This window comes from Panthera pardus, unplaced genomic scaffold, assembly GCF_024362965.1.
Source record: "Panthera pardus isolate Hobbes unplaced genomic scaffold, ASM2436296v1 HiC_scaffold_11, whole genome shotgun sequence".
NCBI lineage: Eukaryota > Metazoa > Chordata > Mammalia > Carnivora > Felidae > Panthera > Panthera pardus.
In genome coordinates, this window is record NW_026526666.1 from 75,805,457 (window position 1) to 75,821,662 (window position 16,206).

The following is a 16,206-nucleotide window of genomic DNA, read 5'->3' on the forward strand; positions in this document are numbered from 1 at the left end:
TTACAAGGTCCTTTATATCTGACCCACCACTTCCCACTTCCTCCGTTTCTCCAAGCATTACTAGAATTTCAGTCACTGCATTAGCCATGGTCTTTCACATGTCCAGATCTCCACGTCCTTGCACTTGTACTCTTTGCCTGGAAATCCTTTTTCCAGACTGACCACACAGCTAAGTCAGTTTTGCAAGACTTATCCTCCCATTTCCTCCTCAAAGCTCGGAAGTCTGGCTCAGGTATTCCTCTCTCTATTCTCCCATAGCCCTGTACTCACACAGTGCATTGTGACAGTGCGTATGGCAAGCCATCCCTGATTTACTTGTCTGCCCCCCTACACTCCAGGGTAACAGCTGTATTCCTGGCCACCAGGCCAAGTGCCTCATTTAGTATGTACCTCATACATATTAAGGGCTCAATGAATGAGTGGTGAATGATGAATGTGCTGGGCTGTCCTGTTTTTCAGCTGAACAGGGATCCCTACAAAGAGCTTCAACTGACACGGTTCTGATTCGAACCTCTGCCTGAAAAGGTGCTCGTCCTCTCACCAAGCTTCATGCTGTTTATCCTTCAAAATTCATCTTAAATTCTGCTCTGCAGAAGGGATTTTCCTGAGCCCTAAGTTATATATTTCCAACACTGTTCTTTCCTAACACTCATCACATTTATAATTACTTCTTAAACGTCCCGGCAAAGGTCTGGCTTTTTTTTTTTTTTTTTATTCCAAAACTGCATTCCCTAGATATGGCAGAGTGCTTGACAGAATAAACACAATTTGTTAGACTGAATTTAATCCTGTGAGATATGCAGAGATCTCCGCTTAAAAGATAAGAAAAATAAGGCTCAAGGAAGTTAATGCATCTACAGCTACAGAAACTTAGCAGAGCGGACAGACCAAACCTGAGCCATCTGATTTCAGGTCCAGAAGTATGTAACACCTTCAATAAAGTTAAACAAGCCTTTCAGAATAGGAGCAACGGATCTGGAGGAAGGAGAGGCTATCTGATTGCAAACACAAAGACCTGCCCCACTCTCTTGTGAAAAACTACCCAGGTATTCCAAACAGGTTGCATTTAAAAAAAAAAAAAAAAAAATTCCACGCAGCGGGTGGTCTTTAACCTGCAGCTGCCCGCCGCGACTCGACACCGACCGGAAGACCACTCAGAGGTAAAGAAAGAGGTTCCTGGGAAACAGTCGTGGGAAGGACCTGGGGCTGTTAATCTAAATAACTGAGGTCTTGAGTCCAATTGTTTCCCTCACTCGCTATACGGTCGTAGACCAGCCTCTCCTCCCCGGGGATCAATTTACCCATCTGTGCAATGGGGACGAGATGGGGCATAGAGAAGAGTCTAAGGTGTCGTTGGTTCCTTAGGAATGCCTAAGTCTGGGCACCTTAGGAATCAGGCCCCCGCTGAGGCTGACGGCCAGGACTGCAAAATCCAGCGGAGGGGCCTCCCCAGAGGAGCCCGGCTCCGTTGGTCACCCTGGCCCCACCTCAAGAGACCGCGCCCAGGATCCCGGGTCGGCCTGAGGGCCTCCGCTATGGCCCCTTCAGCAACGCTCACCGTACGCGCATAGGTCGGTAAGACCATTAACAACTCCAGAGACCAGTGAGCCGCGGAGTGGACCCCCGTCCCTACCCGGCCGCGTTCCCTCACCTCAGAGTTCCGCCTCACCTCCGGACTGCGATCAGCCGCTCTCCACTTCCGGCAAGAACCGCCCAGCAATCTTCGCGCGACCCACTTCCGGGCCCTTACTGGGCGCGGCACCCCCACCGGAAATGGACGGCTGCTGAAACGCCGAGCTAGTGGAGGGACCCGGGAGGAAGTCTGGCCGCCCCGCTCGTGGCTCCGCCCCCTATTCTCCACGCCCGGAAGGGAGATCCATGCTAGACCGGAGGGCACGTGGGAGAGGGTCCCGCCCCCAAAGCCGGAGCGGCCCCCGGTGTGTGCTCGGGGGTAGGCCACGCCTCCCTGCCAACTGGCGGAGCCGAGTCGTCCGGGCCAATGAAGGGCCGAAATTACCAGCTAAGCTCCACCTCCGGAGAAGGAGAACAGGTGAGTGGCTAAATTAGTGCTCCTATCAATGCGGTCTCAATGACAGAGGCCAGTGCCTTAGCCTAGCCGTCGGAAGGGGTCTTGGAGGGACTAGGAGTCAGGATTTTCTGGGAATCCCGGACAATGGTCCACTCTCCGAGGAGATTGAGGCGAAGCTCCGCCTCTTTGGGCGTGCATATCTGTGTCACCGTTTGTGACGTGCGGATGCCGTTGGTCTGAACAGTGTCCTAGGGATACCTCCCGAGGCCGGTGTGGGGAGGTGGTTGGTGAGGGCGCGTGGGTCCAGCCCTGGGTTTCTGGGCATGCCCACCGTCGCTCGGCTTGCTGGCTGCGAAGGTGGAGGCTCGCCCCACTTCCTGTTTGTTCCGTGTGCTCTGTGACCATAGATGGTCAGGTCTGGGACCGCGCGGAAGCCTCCGCCCCGCGGTTTTGGAGTCCTTCCTCCCCGCGCGCAGGGTGTGGTCCCCGAGAATAAGATGAGCGGAATGAGCGAAGATCATCCTCCGCTCCGCTAAAACCGGTTTGTGAGGCCGCCTCGCCCGGAGCTGGGCGTGCCCTGCCACCTGCCACTCAGTCCCGGGGACATTAGGTTCCGTGGCCGCAGCCCGCGGGGGAGAGAAATTTCGCGTGGTCCTCGGGCCTGGGGATCAGAGCTTTGTTCCCTCAAGGCTCACACTTTCCAACCGGTGATTATCCTCCCACAAAGATTTATTTCCAGAAAAAATTGGCGAGTGCAATTGTTCCCACTCCTTTGGCTGAGCTACGGTGACAGCTCCAAGCTTCAAGTTGAATGCAGGCGCTATATGCCAAAGTCACTCGACAGATACAGTTCTTATAATAATAGCCACCATTTACTGCGCACTATGTGCCAGGCCTGTGCTGAATGCTTCAAGAACATTTTCATGTAATCCTAATAGGAACTCTCTGTGGTAGATGCTATTGTGGCCTCCAGTTTTCAAATGGGGAAGCTAAATTACGTGCCAAAGTCACAAAGTAACTTAGAACTTTGAAGTAAACACATCTATATGATGAAATCCCATGAGTATGCCACAGACCATACTGAAATAACATGTGCCACAGTTTTGAGTTAGTGATGCCTCTGGATGGGGAGACATCCTGGGTTTCCATAATTCCTGGCTTGGGCACTTTACTAGGGATTAGACTGGCTAAGTTACCTGACTTGGCTGAACCTGGGCCTCTTTTTAATTTTGTGACTTCCAGTATGTTTAAAAGAAAAATGACCACATGACAAAATAGGGTACAAAAATTTATATTTTAAATATTTACATTTAACAAAAAACACTGTCTTTCTCTCTCTCTCTCTCTCTCTCTCTCTCTCTCTCACACACACACACACACACACACACACACATCACACAAATATATCAAATAATTATATTTGAGTGCTTCATGTTTGTGAAACCTAGGGCAGATAGCCTCCCTGACCCTCATTGTAATCAGCTCTCCATTTAAGCCCTCAATCTCTTTCTGAATTTAGAGACAGCAGATACCTAGACATGCATTCCAGATGTAGGGGAGAGGGAGGAGGAAACAGGAAGAAGGATGAAAGGAAGAAAGTTTTCCTATTTACAAAATGGGGATAATAATTTGTGGGGTTGAAATAAGAAACAGAAGCAGTAACCTATATGAAACTACATTGTAAAGTGATTCTTTGTAAAGAGTGCACACATGAGTAAGTCACAACCCCTGCCCCTAAGGAAACTTCTAATCTTTTAAGGAGTCTAACCACATGTACTTGTAACCCCACGGGAGGCAATTTAAGAGCAGTATCTATCACTTTATTTATTTTGTAACATTTTAAAAGTTCATTTATTTTGAGAGAGAGGCAGGGAGGGGCAGAGAGAGGGAGAGGGCAAATCCCTGCGCTTTTAGCACAGAGCCCAAGGCAGGGCTCTAACCCACGAATCATGAGATCATGACCTGAGCCAAAATCAAGAGTCAGACACTTAACTGACTGGGCCACCCAGGTGCCCCTATTTATTCATTTATTTATACACTGAAAAAAATGATTGAGTTCATGGTTGAGTTCTTCCTCAAGAAGCATCGTAGGCACCATGCTACTTTGCACTAAACACGTTGAGGAGTATGCGAGTGGACAAGTCAGACTCTGTCCCTGCCCTCATGGAGCTTACAATCTATTGTGGAAACAGGTGTCGCCATCTGGGGCAGTCATCAGAAGTACTGACTATTGACTTCCAGCCTTTTCCTCCTCACTGATCTTGCCCAATTTCTCATCCATGGTGGGCTTTCATCAGGCACATGACCAATGAGTGCCTTGAATTTGGAATCGTCATTTCCTGGGCTGAGATGGGTGGGGAGAACATTGAGAGCAGACCTGAGTAAATGGTAGCAGAGGTGGAATCTGTGACTGGCTGAGGTGAGAGGTTCCTATAGAAGAATAGGAGTTAAGGCTGAAAAGAAAGAGGTTGAACAAGCTGTGCCAGGCAAGAGAGGTAAAACCTTAATGTGAAAGAAAGAAAGAAGGAGCTGGTTAGATTACATTTTAGAAATATAACTCTAACTGCAGGATAGAGCATGGGCTTGAGAGGAGGGGGAAGAGGCAGAGGGATCTGTCAGAAAATAGGTACAAAGGTAGCATAGGGTCTGAATCAAGGCTGGGACGTGGGGGTACAATGTAGAGGAGACAATGCAGAAGGGACAGGGCAGAAGATGCCATTGTTATAAAGGGGATGGTGAGGAGGAAGATGACAAGGAGAAAGGCAAATGGAAGGGGGATGATCTGAATATGAACCTTTAGGCTAGACCTAGTTCCCCAGGTATACACTCCCACTGAATACTACTTTTCCTTCCTGGCTGGTATCACAGTTCTCATTAAGTAATGATCTGTGCGCTTGTCTTTTTCTTTCTTTCTTTCTTTCTTTCTTTCTTTCTTTCTTTCTTTCTTTCTTTCTTCCTTTCTTTCAGAGAGAGAGCACGAGAGCTGGGAGGGGCAGAGGGAGAGGGAGAAAGAAAATCTTAAGCAGGCTCCATGCTCAGAACGGAGCCCAATGCGGGGCTTGATCTCACGACCATGAAATCATGACCTGAGCTGAAATCAAGTCAGACGCTTAACTGACTGAGCCACGCAGGCACCCCTGTACACTTGTCTTTTAATGTTTTCTTTCCTCATAAGTACCTTGAGGTCAGAGTCTTTGCCTCTCTGGCACAAAATTGATCCTCAGTAGATATTTATGGGAAAATGTGGCTAAATGAAAGGGTGAGAGGGGCCAAGAAGGTTCTGAGACTTGGAGCATGGGTGAATGGAAGGTGGGAAGAAGTCTGGATTAGGGTTTGGGGGTTTCCAGCCTCAGACTTCAAAATCCAGCCTGAGAAGAGAAAGAAGTACAGGGAATCATTCTGCGAGCAAGAATTGCCAACAGAGAGTTGATTGATTCTTACACAATTCCCCTCTTCATGTCTTTTGCCACTTTCGTATTTTGCCTGGATTTCAGCACATTCTAAACCTGCAGAATCGCTTTGTCTCTGAGGGTACCACCCAAGATTCTTCCTTATCTCTCAGAGTTTCAGACACAGAAGTCTGGCAGTTCATCTGGAGCGTTTCCCAGCCTGGCTCAGAAGATCGCCTGTATCTGTGCAGCCTGGCTCAGAGCCTGTCTGCATTTGGGCAGATCCTGTATCCCCCAGCCAGAAGGGACTGATAACAGACAACGATCTCTGTGAGCCCATCTTTCTTCCTCTCCCACAGAGGGCCCCAGGCTCCAGCCTGGGTTAGTTAGGGTCTCAGGTCCAAAAATTACAAATTGGCAAAAGAAATATTGGCCATATGATACAGTGGTTAAGATCTGGCTTTGATGTCACTTGGCCTGAACTTGAATCCCAATCTGCCACTTACTGTGTGATCTGAGTCAAGTCAGTTAACCACATAGAAGGATATTAATACCCATCTTGGGGCGCCTGGGTGGCTCAGCCGGTTGAGCGTCTGACTCTTGGTTTCAGCACAGGTCTTGATCTCACAGTTTGTGAGTTCAAGCCCCACATCGGGCTCTGAGCTAAGAGCACGGAGTCTACTTGGGATTCTGTCTACCTCTCTCTCTCTCTGGCACTCCCCTGCTCTCTCTCTCCCTCTTTTTCTCTCTCTCTCTCAAGAGCTGAGAGCACGGAGTCTGCTTGGGATTCTGTCTACCTCTCTCTCTCTCTCTGCCGCTCCCCTACTCTCTGTCTCCCTCTTTTTCTCTCTCTCTCAAAAAATAAACTTAAAACAACATACCCATCTTGAATGGTTGATATGAAGACGAGGAGGGAATTTGTAAAACACTTGGTTCCCAGTGAATACTAGTGAGAAGTAACAATTATTATTCAGTACAGAGAGTCTATTATCTGTGTTCGTGGTGAAGGCCACCAGAAAGCAAAATAAGGTGTCAAATGTCAACGTATTGGATGGTGTTACCAGACCACTGCTGCTACTGCCACATCACTGGCAAGTCTCCCCACAGGGTCTGCTTCTTTACATCGCTACCTTTTGATTCAAAGTCTGGGCTTGTACCCTTGGCTGCAAGTAAGACTAGATAAATCAGTTAGGAATACGAATGCTTTTGGCTGCAGAACACTTGACTGTGGTGACTTTTTTTTTTTTTTTTAAGTATATTTTTCTCAAGAAAAATGGAGGTAGGCAGCTTTATTGGTTCAGGAAAATCATCTGATATCTCTGTGATTCAATTAGACTTACCTTTATTTTTTTAAGCGTATTTATCTTGAAAGAGAGAGCACAAGCGAGGGAGGGGGAGAGACAGAATCCCAAGCAGACTGTGTGCTGTCAGTGCAGAGCCCAACGCGGGGCTCGAACTCCCTAACCATGAGATCATGACCTGAGCCGAAATGAAGAGTCGGATGCTTCACCAACGAGCCACCCAGGTGCCCCTCAGTAGACTTACCTTTGGAGTTGCAAATTGGCTGTTGTAGCCCAAGCCATTATGTCACATTTAAGGAAAGAGGAAGGAGGTACAGCATCTGAAATTGAAAAGCTAGTTTTCCAAGGAGCTCCATGAAGCATACCCTGCTTTCTGTCTCATAGCTAGAACCAACAGTCAAGAAATATTTCAGCTTCCTGGTTCCTCAAAGGAATACTTCCAAGGTTACACATTTCACAGTGTTTCTGAGGGCCCCCAGAAGGACCAAACCCCAGTTGCCTACAGCAGTAACCCACTCATTAATGAACCCTTTACTGACTTTTCTCCCTACCCCAACGCACTTGTCTCAGGACAAGAGAATGGGATTGGCTGGGTCTGCAACCCTAGCAAAGTGATAGAGAGCATTGTCGGCTTTTATGCTGTAAGGTGCACTCTCTCTTTGTTTGGGGTCTTACCCAGATATATGAAGGGGTTGCAGATGCTGAGTGTCCAATAGGAATGATAGGTGCGCACGATAATAAATTCCCAGAATGGTCCAACATCAACACATACCCTTTTAAACTTCAAAAAATGAAACAAAATGCTTCACTAAAATACACACCCCCCCCCCGCCTTTTATAACCTGAATTGTCATCACTGCACTCTCCCCCCTACCCAGAAAAAGGAACTGACAAAACCCTCCTCAGTTACTTCATCCAGCTCCAGGTCTAGGACCTCCAACTAATGTTGATTTTCTGCCAGTTCCATCATGATGCTTCCTTAATGTTCCTGAGCCTATGGACTGAACTTTAAAGTCAACCACCACGACATACCACATCCTATATATGTTGGGGTGGGGTGATGGGGAGAAGAAAATTAGATACAATATGTAACTATTGAACTGACATGGCAAGAGACCTTTCTATAGCTATCACAAGGTCTTAGTTGATAGTTTTGACTTCATGAGTTCACGTATCTATTACCCATTCCATTGTCTCTGTCTTCAACCAGCACTTAATCAGGGTCACAGTGATGTGAAAAGAAAGAGGACATGAAGGAAACATGCTGCTGTCTTAAAGGACCTGGTCAAGAAGTGGCATGTATTACTTCCACTATACTGCATGAATAGAATGTGGTTACATAGCTTGTAATTGGAGCTATGAGCTTTCTGTACGTGACCCAAACCTAGTTCTTGCCTGTTCTGCCTGTAAAATATTCCCATAATTTTCTGCACTAGACATGGCAAGAGTAGGAGGTCCCCTAAGTATCCTCTGGATTCTATGCATAACCCTCCCTTCCTATTGCATAGTGACAGTTCTCCTTTGCCGTGATAATAGGCATGTTCACCCCAGCCAACGATCATAATCCAAGATATGCAGGTAAAATTTAACCACAGGCTGTCCAGAAGTAAAAGCCCTAATATGTAGCATTTGCCAATTTCTGTGGTGTAAATACTCCCACCATGACTGATTTTGAACAATATGTCAATGAATGTAGAGTTGAGAAAAAGGCACTGTGGTATGTGGAATAATGGCTCTCCAAAGATGACCATATCCTAATCTCTGGAACCTGTTAATATACTATCTTACATGGCAACAGGATGTGATGAATTTAAGGATACTTAATGGGGAGATTATCCAGGTAGGCCCAATACAATTACATGCATCCTTATAAGGAAATGAAAAAGCAGGAAGTCAGCATCAGAAAAAGAGATGAGTTGTGGCCCCTGGGTGGCTCAGTGGATTAAGTGTCCGACTTCAGCTCAGGTCACGATCTCATGGTGGGGTTCGTGAGTTTGAGCTCTCTGTTGTCAGTGCAGAACCTGCTTCATATCCTCTGTCTCCCTCTCTCTACCCCTCTCTGCTCATGCATATGTATGCTCTCTCTCTCTCTCTCTCTCAAAAATAAACATTAAAAAAAGAAAGAAAGAAAAAGAGTTGTGATAATGAAAGCAGAAGTCTTAGTGATACGATCAAGGAATATGGGCAGCCTCAAGAAGCTAGAAAAGGTATGTAACCAATTTTTTCTCAGAGTCTCGAGAAGGAACACACCTGTACTAACACCTTGATTTTTTTTTTTTTCTTAGTCCAGTAGGACCCATTTCAGATTTCTGATCTTCGGAACTATAATAAATCTGTGCTGTTCCATTTATTTGTGGCCGCTAAATTTGTGGTCATTTGTTACAGCAACAGTAGGAAACTAACATGTGCACTCAGTCAGTTCCTGTAAACCTGTATGAGCGGGCTAGCACACCACTGGATTAACTTTTTTTTTTTTTTTTTTTAATCTGTTACCTAGTGGCAAGAGAAGCCCAGATTGGCAAATGGCAGCCTTAGTTTACAATCCAGTGGAGCTGTTTTCATGTCCTCTGGTGGAAGCCTTCCTCCCTTGGGTAATAAAATTTGTGAAGAGCCATGCTCAGAATCACAGAGACATGAAGATCAACATTTAGTAGTCCATTCGATAGAACAGAATTGCCATTCCACATTTACCCTTTCTTCCTGGTTCTAAGTGAAATGCTACTGCAGTTTGCTTATTGGTTCAGAACTCACCGTGCATCTTACGGGATAGAACTTCAGTCTCGCAAGATGTTGTCTCTTACGGCCGTGTATTGGGCACCTTTGGTGCCTGTTGGTACACCTTTCTACTCCAGCCATTGCTGTCGGTACCATGTTCATGCAGGTGTGACCTGACAGTCCAAGGCTTCAACTGCTTTCTTCAAGTATCTCGCGTTCTGCCCCAGGGCTTTCATGGAATTCACCTGATGGGATCTGGGGGAACATGCACAGTTATTTTGACACACGTGTCGACCTGAAAGTGACAACTTGAGAATGCAGAGGAGTTAATGAGCAATTGGGAAACCCTTCACCAATAAAGGACAGGAGCTTGTGAATAAATACTCCCTCTTCCTTCCCTAGTTGGACAATTATGAGGCACATTCTGCTTCAGAATGTCTCCAGGGGAATCAAAACCCACACACCCAAAGCAGTGACCTTCTGGATCAATCATCCTTGGATTGGCTTTCCTGGTTTGCCTGTATTTTACTCTTCCTAGTCTCTGACCCCATGTTCCTTGAGAGTACTCCTGAAAATAAACTACCTGTTTGTAAGCACTTGTCTCAGACTCTGCTTTTGGGGGAAACTAAGTCTAAAAGATTTGGTAGTAGGAGTGACCGTAGAAAGCAGATTCTCAGTATGGGATTCGGGAACTGGATCAGACCTCAATGAGCACCCCGTTCCCCATGGTATGTGCAGTAGTGATAATCCTTGACAATGCAGTAGCCTCATAATTACTAAAATTCTTAACCAGTGCCATACTATAATAAGGTGTATAAGAAAGGTGAAGCATTGACTTTATTTTTTTTAACGTTTATTTTATTTTTGAGAGAGAGACAGAGAGACAGAGTGCACACTGGGGAGGGGAAGAGAGAGAAGGAAACACAGAATCCGAAAGCAGGCTTCAGGCTCTGAGCTGTCAGCACAGAGCCCGACACGGGGCTCAAACTCACGAACCATGAGATCATGACCTGAGCCGAAGTCAGAGCCTTAACCAACTGAGCCACCCAGGTGCTCCAAGCATTGACTTTAGAGGTAGAAGTAACATTTGAATGGCCTCGGGCAATGATATTATAAGGATTATGGTGTCGTCTAGCTTTTGTTAATGGTTTTTGAAGTCTGGGGGAAAAAAGATAACATCAGGTTAGCTGTCAATGTAAATACGTATATTTGAGTTAAATGTATATACTTACATATATGTTTATATCATATATATATCAACCCTGGCTTGAGTGTTACACTGAACTAAACTTAGTCACTTTTTCTCCATCAGTCATTTCTTTCTGTCCCTTTCCCTAACTTCTCTGCTGCATGTGACGGTTCCTTAAAGTTCAGTCTTAGATTCTTTATTCTTTGCTCTTTCCACTGATGAATTAGCCTCATCTCATGTCTTCAGTTATTACCTTCGTTTCAGTGTCTCTCTGGTGTGTCTGCCATCCTTTTATTTAGCTTTAGGTTCTTGAACATCTTGCTTCAAATGTTGCTAAATGACATTGGACGGTGTGTCAATAAACTGCCACAAGATGGCAGCCTTGCTAATTTTGGCTGCGCTGAATACAGTTTATCCAACTCCTTCAAGTTGGAGGGAGTAGGAATGACTTCTAAAGACTTTAATCTTATTTATTTAACTTTTGCCGAAAATCTGCTCAATAGCCAGTCTTTTAATCTATTGTTACTGGGTTTTTAAAAAAATTCTCAAAAGTTAAGTATAATCTGCCAATGAGAAAACGGAGTTGAAAATGGTTACTTGCCCAAAGTCGAGACCTAGATTTGCAACCAGTTTTCTGACTCCAAACGTAATTCTTTTTCCATTACGTAAGTGAATCTCAAGCTGCAACAGTATTATTTAAGGCTTTTTGTTTTTGTTTTTAATTACAAGTAACTGAAAACCAACGGGAGCCAGCTTAACAACACAATAAAGCATTTGGGAGTGCCTTGTAGAAGGCGAAAAGGAAATGATGCCCTGGCTTTAAAAGATACAATAGAGCCAGGAATTGGAAAGCCTTCAAGACTTAGAAGGAGAAGGACAGAAAAATGGGGGATGGGAAGAGAAAGGGAAAGCTGGGGTAGCCTAAGAGATTAAGCTCTGCCCCATTACCCATTCAACTAGACTGGTCCCATTTTAATGCATTTTACATATTGGGGCTCCCATGTCAGGTTCTATTTGAAAAATAAGGATTAGGGGCGCCTGGGTGGCTCAGTCGGTTAAACGGCCGACTTCGGCTCAGGTCATGATCTCGCGGTCCATGAGTTCGAGCCCCGCGTCGGGCTCTGTGTTGACAGCTCAGAGCCTGGAGCCTGTTTCAGATTCTGTGTCTCCCTCTCTCTGACCCTCCCCTGTTCATGCTCTGTCTCTCTCTGTCTCAAAAATAAATGTTAAAAAAAAAAAAAATTAAAAAAAAAAAAAGAAAGAAAAATAAGGATTAGATACCTTAGAAAATACTTTTAAATCACTGGTGTAATAATATGAAGCCATTCCTATATTGTTGGACATTTAGGGCTGTTGGTTTTTTTCCTAATTTTTCACTCTAATAGGTAAAGTTGTGATGCCTGTTCTTTCATATTGTACTGGACAGTGCATGAAGTCATCTAGTACTTCATTTCTCCCGGCCCTTACAACTTCCCTTAAGGGAGGAAAGGAGTGACAATGTGGCCTTAGCCAATTCTAGCCTGTGCCCAAAGGCTGGTGCTACTTGGGCCTTCCCTGATTGTCAGCCGGTCCAACAATACTTAGTGTGCATCTAACTACATGTCAGGCACTCCTGGGCACTGTGGACACAATGGTGAATAAAATAGGCACAGTCTGTCTTCATGGAGCTGACAGTCTAGTAGGGAAGAGAGATGAAACAGACAGTCCACAATAATTACAAGAATCAGAAGCAAAGTGCTGCCTAAGGGAAGTTCAGATAGTTACGGAAATACACAACACAGTGAGCTGACCTAATCTGGGGTGATTAGGGCAGGCTGTCCTGAGGAAATGTTATTTAATCTGAGACTTGAAGGATGAGTAAGAGTTAGCCAAACAAAGAGAATGGAGAAGACTTGTTTGAGCAGACAGAAAACGTGAAAGGCCAAAGGTAAGAGAAGCCTGGCAGGTTCAAGGGATTGAGAAAAGATCAGTGTGACTGGCTACAGAAAATAAAGGGAAGTGATATGAGATTGAGGTGAAAGAGATAGCAGAGTCCAGATCATGCAAGATCTTATGAGCTATTGTAAGCGTTTCATAATATACTCCCAAGAGCATAGGAGATCATCCAAAGCCTTTAAACTAAGTAAGTGCACGGTCCTATTTGTGTTTGAACAAGAACATGCTAGCCGTAGCATGGAGAGCCAAAGTGGATGCTAGGAGGCTAGTGGGATAGGGGTGGGGGACTGATGGAGAAGTCCTGGCAAGAGGATAATGATGGCTTAGACTATAGTGGCAGCAGTAGATGAAAAGAAATGGACAGATTTGAAAGTAAGTGATCTAAGAGGTGGAAATTACAGAAGCTACTGATTGATTGTCTATGGGGATGTGTGTAAGAGAAAATGAGTAGCCAAGTAGACTATCAGTTTTCTAGCTTGAGCAGTTGAATGGATGGTATTTCCTAGTAGAGACTGGGAACACTAGAGTAACAGTAAATTTGGTGGAGAAAGGTGATGAGTTCTTTTTAGGTTTGCTTAGTTTGAGGTATCTTAGATTTCCTGAATATGCAAGTAGGCATACAGAACTAGAGCTTAGAACAAGTCTGGCCAGAAGGTGTGGATTTAGGAGTCCTGAGATCAAAGGACAAGAAAAGGGTTAGCCAGAACTCCTGAAGAGCTACATTAATAGTAAGTTAGAAGAGAAGCCAGAAAAGGAGATTCAAAGGGAGCAACCTTGGGGCACTTGGCTGGCTCAGTTGGAGGAGTGTGAAATTCTTGATCTCAGGGTCATGAGTTCAAGCCCCATGTTGGGCATAGAGATGACTTAATAAATAAACAAACAAACTTAAAAAACAACAACAACAAAAGGAGAAACCAGTGAGGTAGCAAAAAATGAGGAAAATACATGGTTCAAGAAAGCCAAGGTAAGATAATGTTTCAAAAAGGCAATGGATACCTGTACCTGATCAAATAAAAAGAAGATGGAAAAACATCCACTGGATTGAGAAATATGGTGGCCATCAGTGATATTATCAACAGCGATTTTGTGGAGTGGTAGTAGGCAGAGACTAGACAGGACTAAGATGAGAAGTGGAAGGTTAGAAAATGTAGACAGCAGTGTAGGTCACTCTTGAAAATTCTGCTCCGAAAGGAGACAGACAACAAGAGTTGGAGGGAGACATTCATTCACTTAGTTCTTCCAGCTAAAGTTTGGGGAGCATATTCAACTCTTCTTTTTCTCTTATGTCCTACTTCCAAAATATCAACAAAGCCTATTGGCTCTAATTTTAAAATATATTCTGAATCTCACCACTTAGCACTTTCTTCACTGCTTCGTATTCCAAACCACCATTAGCTCTTGCCTGAGCTATCTTAAGAGCCTCTTAATTTATCTCCTAATCGGTCTCTCCCTCACATCTCTTCCCTACATAGAAGATCTGGGAACTACAGAGGCAAGTTCTCTTTCCCCTACAAACATAGTAATACAATGGTTAGAAAGGCATAGGATAAACTCTATACTCATTCCCCTTCAAAAAGGGAGAGTGGAAGGTACGCAGCAGAACCAATATGAAATCCAACAAGCATATGTTGATTAGAGCTCAGTCCAATTGCCTGAGACTCATTCTTCACTGTGTTCACTGTGGTTTTTGGCTCCAGTATCTGGGCTCTTGGTTCCACCCTCTGAATCATCCTCCCTTTCTTGCAAGAAAATTGAGCTAGCAACAGCCCTTCCAGCCCTCTGCCATGAGTTCCAAAGCCAATGCCACATATTTTAGGCTTTTGTTATGGCAGCACCCATACCAAACTGTTTCATTATCTGTTGCTACATAGTGAGTCACCCCAAAACTTAGAAGCTATATAAACTTGAGTCCTTTCACAAGCAGATGCCAAGGATGGAGTCAGAAGTTCAAGGGGGCAATGTGTGTGAAAGATAAAGTTGAGAGGGAACAGAAGTAAACAGGGAGAATCTTAAGACCATGATGTGGGACTGACACCTGTAATAGGAAGATTGGGTAGAAAATGCTTCAAGAGTGCAGTGCAGCTCTGAGGAAGCCTTGGCCAGGCTAATTTCCCGTTAGAACCCCACATGAGGGAGAAATAGCCCAGCTCCAGTGTGCCCACTGGGCTTAGTCATCAGCTGAGACTAATCCAGGGGAAGTGTGCCTTGGCATGAATGCTGTGGCAAATTCGAACAGTACAGTTGGAAGATGTCAGCTCCCTACAGTCTTAACAGCAGTTTTTTGCTGACGGTAAATCTAAGAGGTCATGCACACAGTCCCCTCCTTGCTGACGTAGTCCAGCCCTTGCACTGCTCAGGATCCGGTCTTCCACACATCCTTGGAAAGCAGCTCCACCTCTATGGTTCTCCCAGGGCTTTCTTATTGAGGGAAAACTTAGAAGAGGGAGGTTGATGGGATGAACTATAGCCCCCATTGCTGCAGATGGTTGTCTTTTTAAAAATTAGTTTATAGGCTCTTACTGTATATTACAGGTATAATCTCTTTTCAGTTCCACGCACTGCAAACATTTTTCCAATTCATCCTTTGCCTTTGCCGTCTTTTCCCTTATTAAAAAAGTGGATTTTTGCGAGGTCAAATAAACCTAATTTTTTCTTGATCTTCTGAGCTTTTCTCTTGTTTGCAAGGTCTTTCTAAATCTTAAAGTATATATTTAGATGCCAAAATATTATTTTAAAATTTTAATTTTTCTAAGTTTATTTATTTTTGAAGGGGGGGCAGGGGGGGCAGAGAGAGATCCTAAGCAGACTCCATGCCTCCAGCACAGAGGCCCACTTGGACCTGGATCTCAGGAACCATGAGATCATGACCTGAGCCAAAATCAAGAGTTGGACACCTAAACTACTGAGCCACCTAGGGGTCCCTAAAATTAAAAAAAAAAAAAATTTAACCTTTATACTTAAAAAAAAAAAAATGTTTATTTATTTATTTTGAGAGAGAGAGAGAGAGAGAGAGAGAGAGAGCAAGCAGGGGAGGAGCAGAGAGAGAGGGAGAGAGGGAATCCCAAGCAGTCTCCTCCACTGTCAGCACAGAGCCCAAAGCCTGGCTTGAATTCACGAACTGTGAGATCATGACATCATGAGCCAAAATCAAGAGTCAGATGCTCAACCGACTGAGCTACCCGAGTGCCCCAACCTTCACATTTTAATGCATCCAGAATGTATTTCTGAATGTAGTGAATTTGGGAGTCCAATCTTATTTTCTTTCTGGTGGATGGCTAATTGTGCCAGGGCCATTTATCAAATAAACCATATCTTCCGCACTGAATTAAAACACAATTTTTGTCCTTCCTAAAATCTTCATGTACCCTGGGATCTATGTCCCAACTCAGTCTATTTTTATGCTAACATTTACTTTTTCATAATCGGTATTTTACTATTTTTTGGATGACCAGACACTGTGAACAATTTGTACATAACTCTAAGTATTGAAAATCTCTAAAACTTACATGGCTGTAATAATTTTCTGAAGAACTTGGCAATGATTTTCTAGCTTAAAAATTTGTAATCAATTTGTTCATATAAAGAGGATATTAAATACCAGTATCTTAAAATACTGATGAACTATTAGGTGTAAAACTCCACAGATTT

General features: G+C 44.5%; 2 protein-coding genes across 5 annotated transcripts in view; one reads left to right on the plus strand and one right to left on the minus strand.

Annotated features, from left to right (window-relative positions):
* The window catches only part of CAP1 (cyclase associated actin cytoskeleton regulatory protein 1), a 27,853-nt gene extending 26,068 nt beyond the window's left edge, over positions 1 to 1,785 (minus strand). For 2 of the 4 annotated variants that reach the window (XM_019429094.2, XM_019429096.2), the window contains exon 1: positions 1,652 to 1,770. The gene's annotated coding sequence lies outside the window, so the exon portion shown is untranslated. Of the gene's footprint in view, positions 1 to 1,651 lie in introns of all 4 variants that reach the window. The other 2 variants (XM_019429098.2, XM_019429097.2) reach the window with 2 other exon arrangements.
* Positions 1,786 to 1,921: 136 nt separating this feature from the next.
* The window catches only part of MYCL (MYCL proto-oncogene, bHLH transcription factor), a 101,379-nt gene continuing 87,094 nt past the window's right edge, over positions 1,922 to 16,206 (plus strand). Inside the window, exon 1 of the mRNA XM_019429101.2 lies at positions 1,922 to 2,050. The gene's annotated coding sequence lies outside the window, so the exon portion shown is untranslated. The remainder of the gene's footprint in view (positions 2,051 to 16,206) is intronic.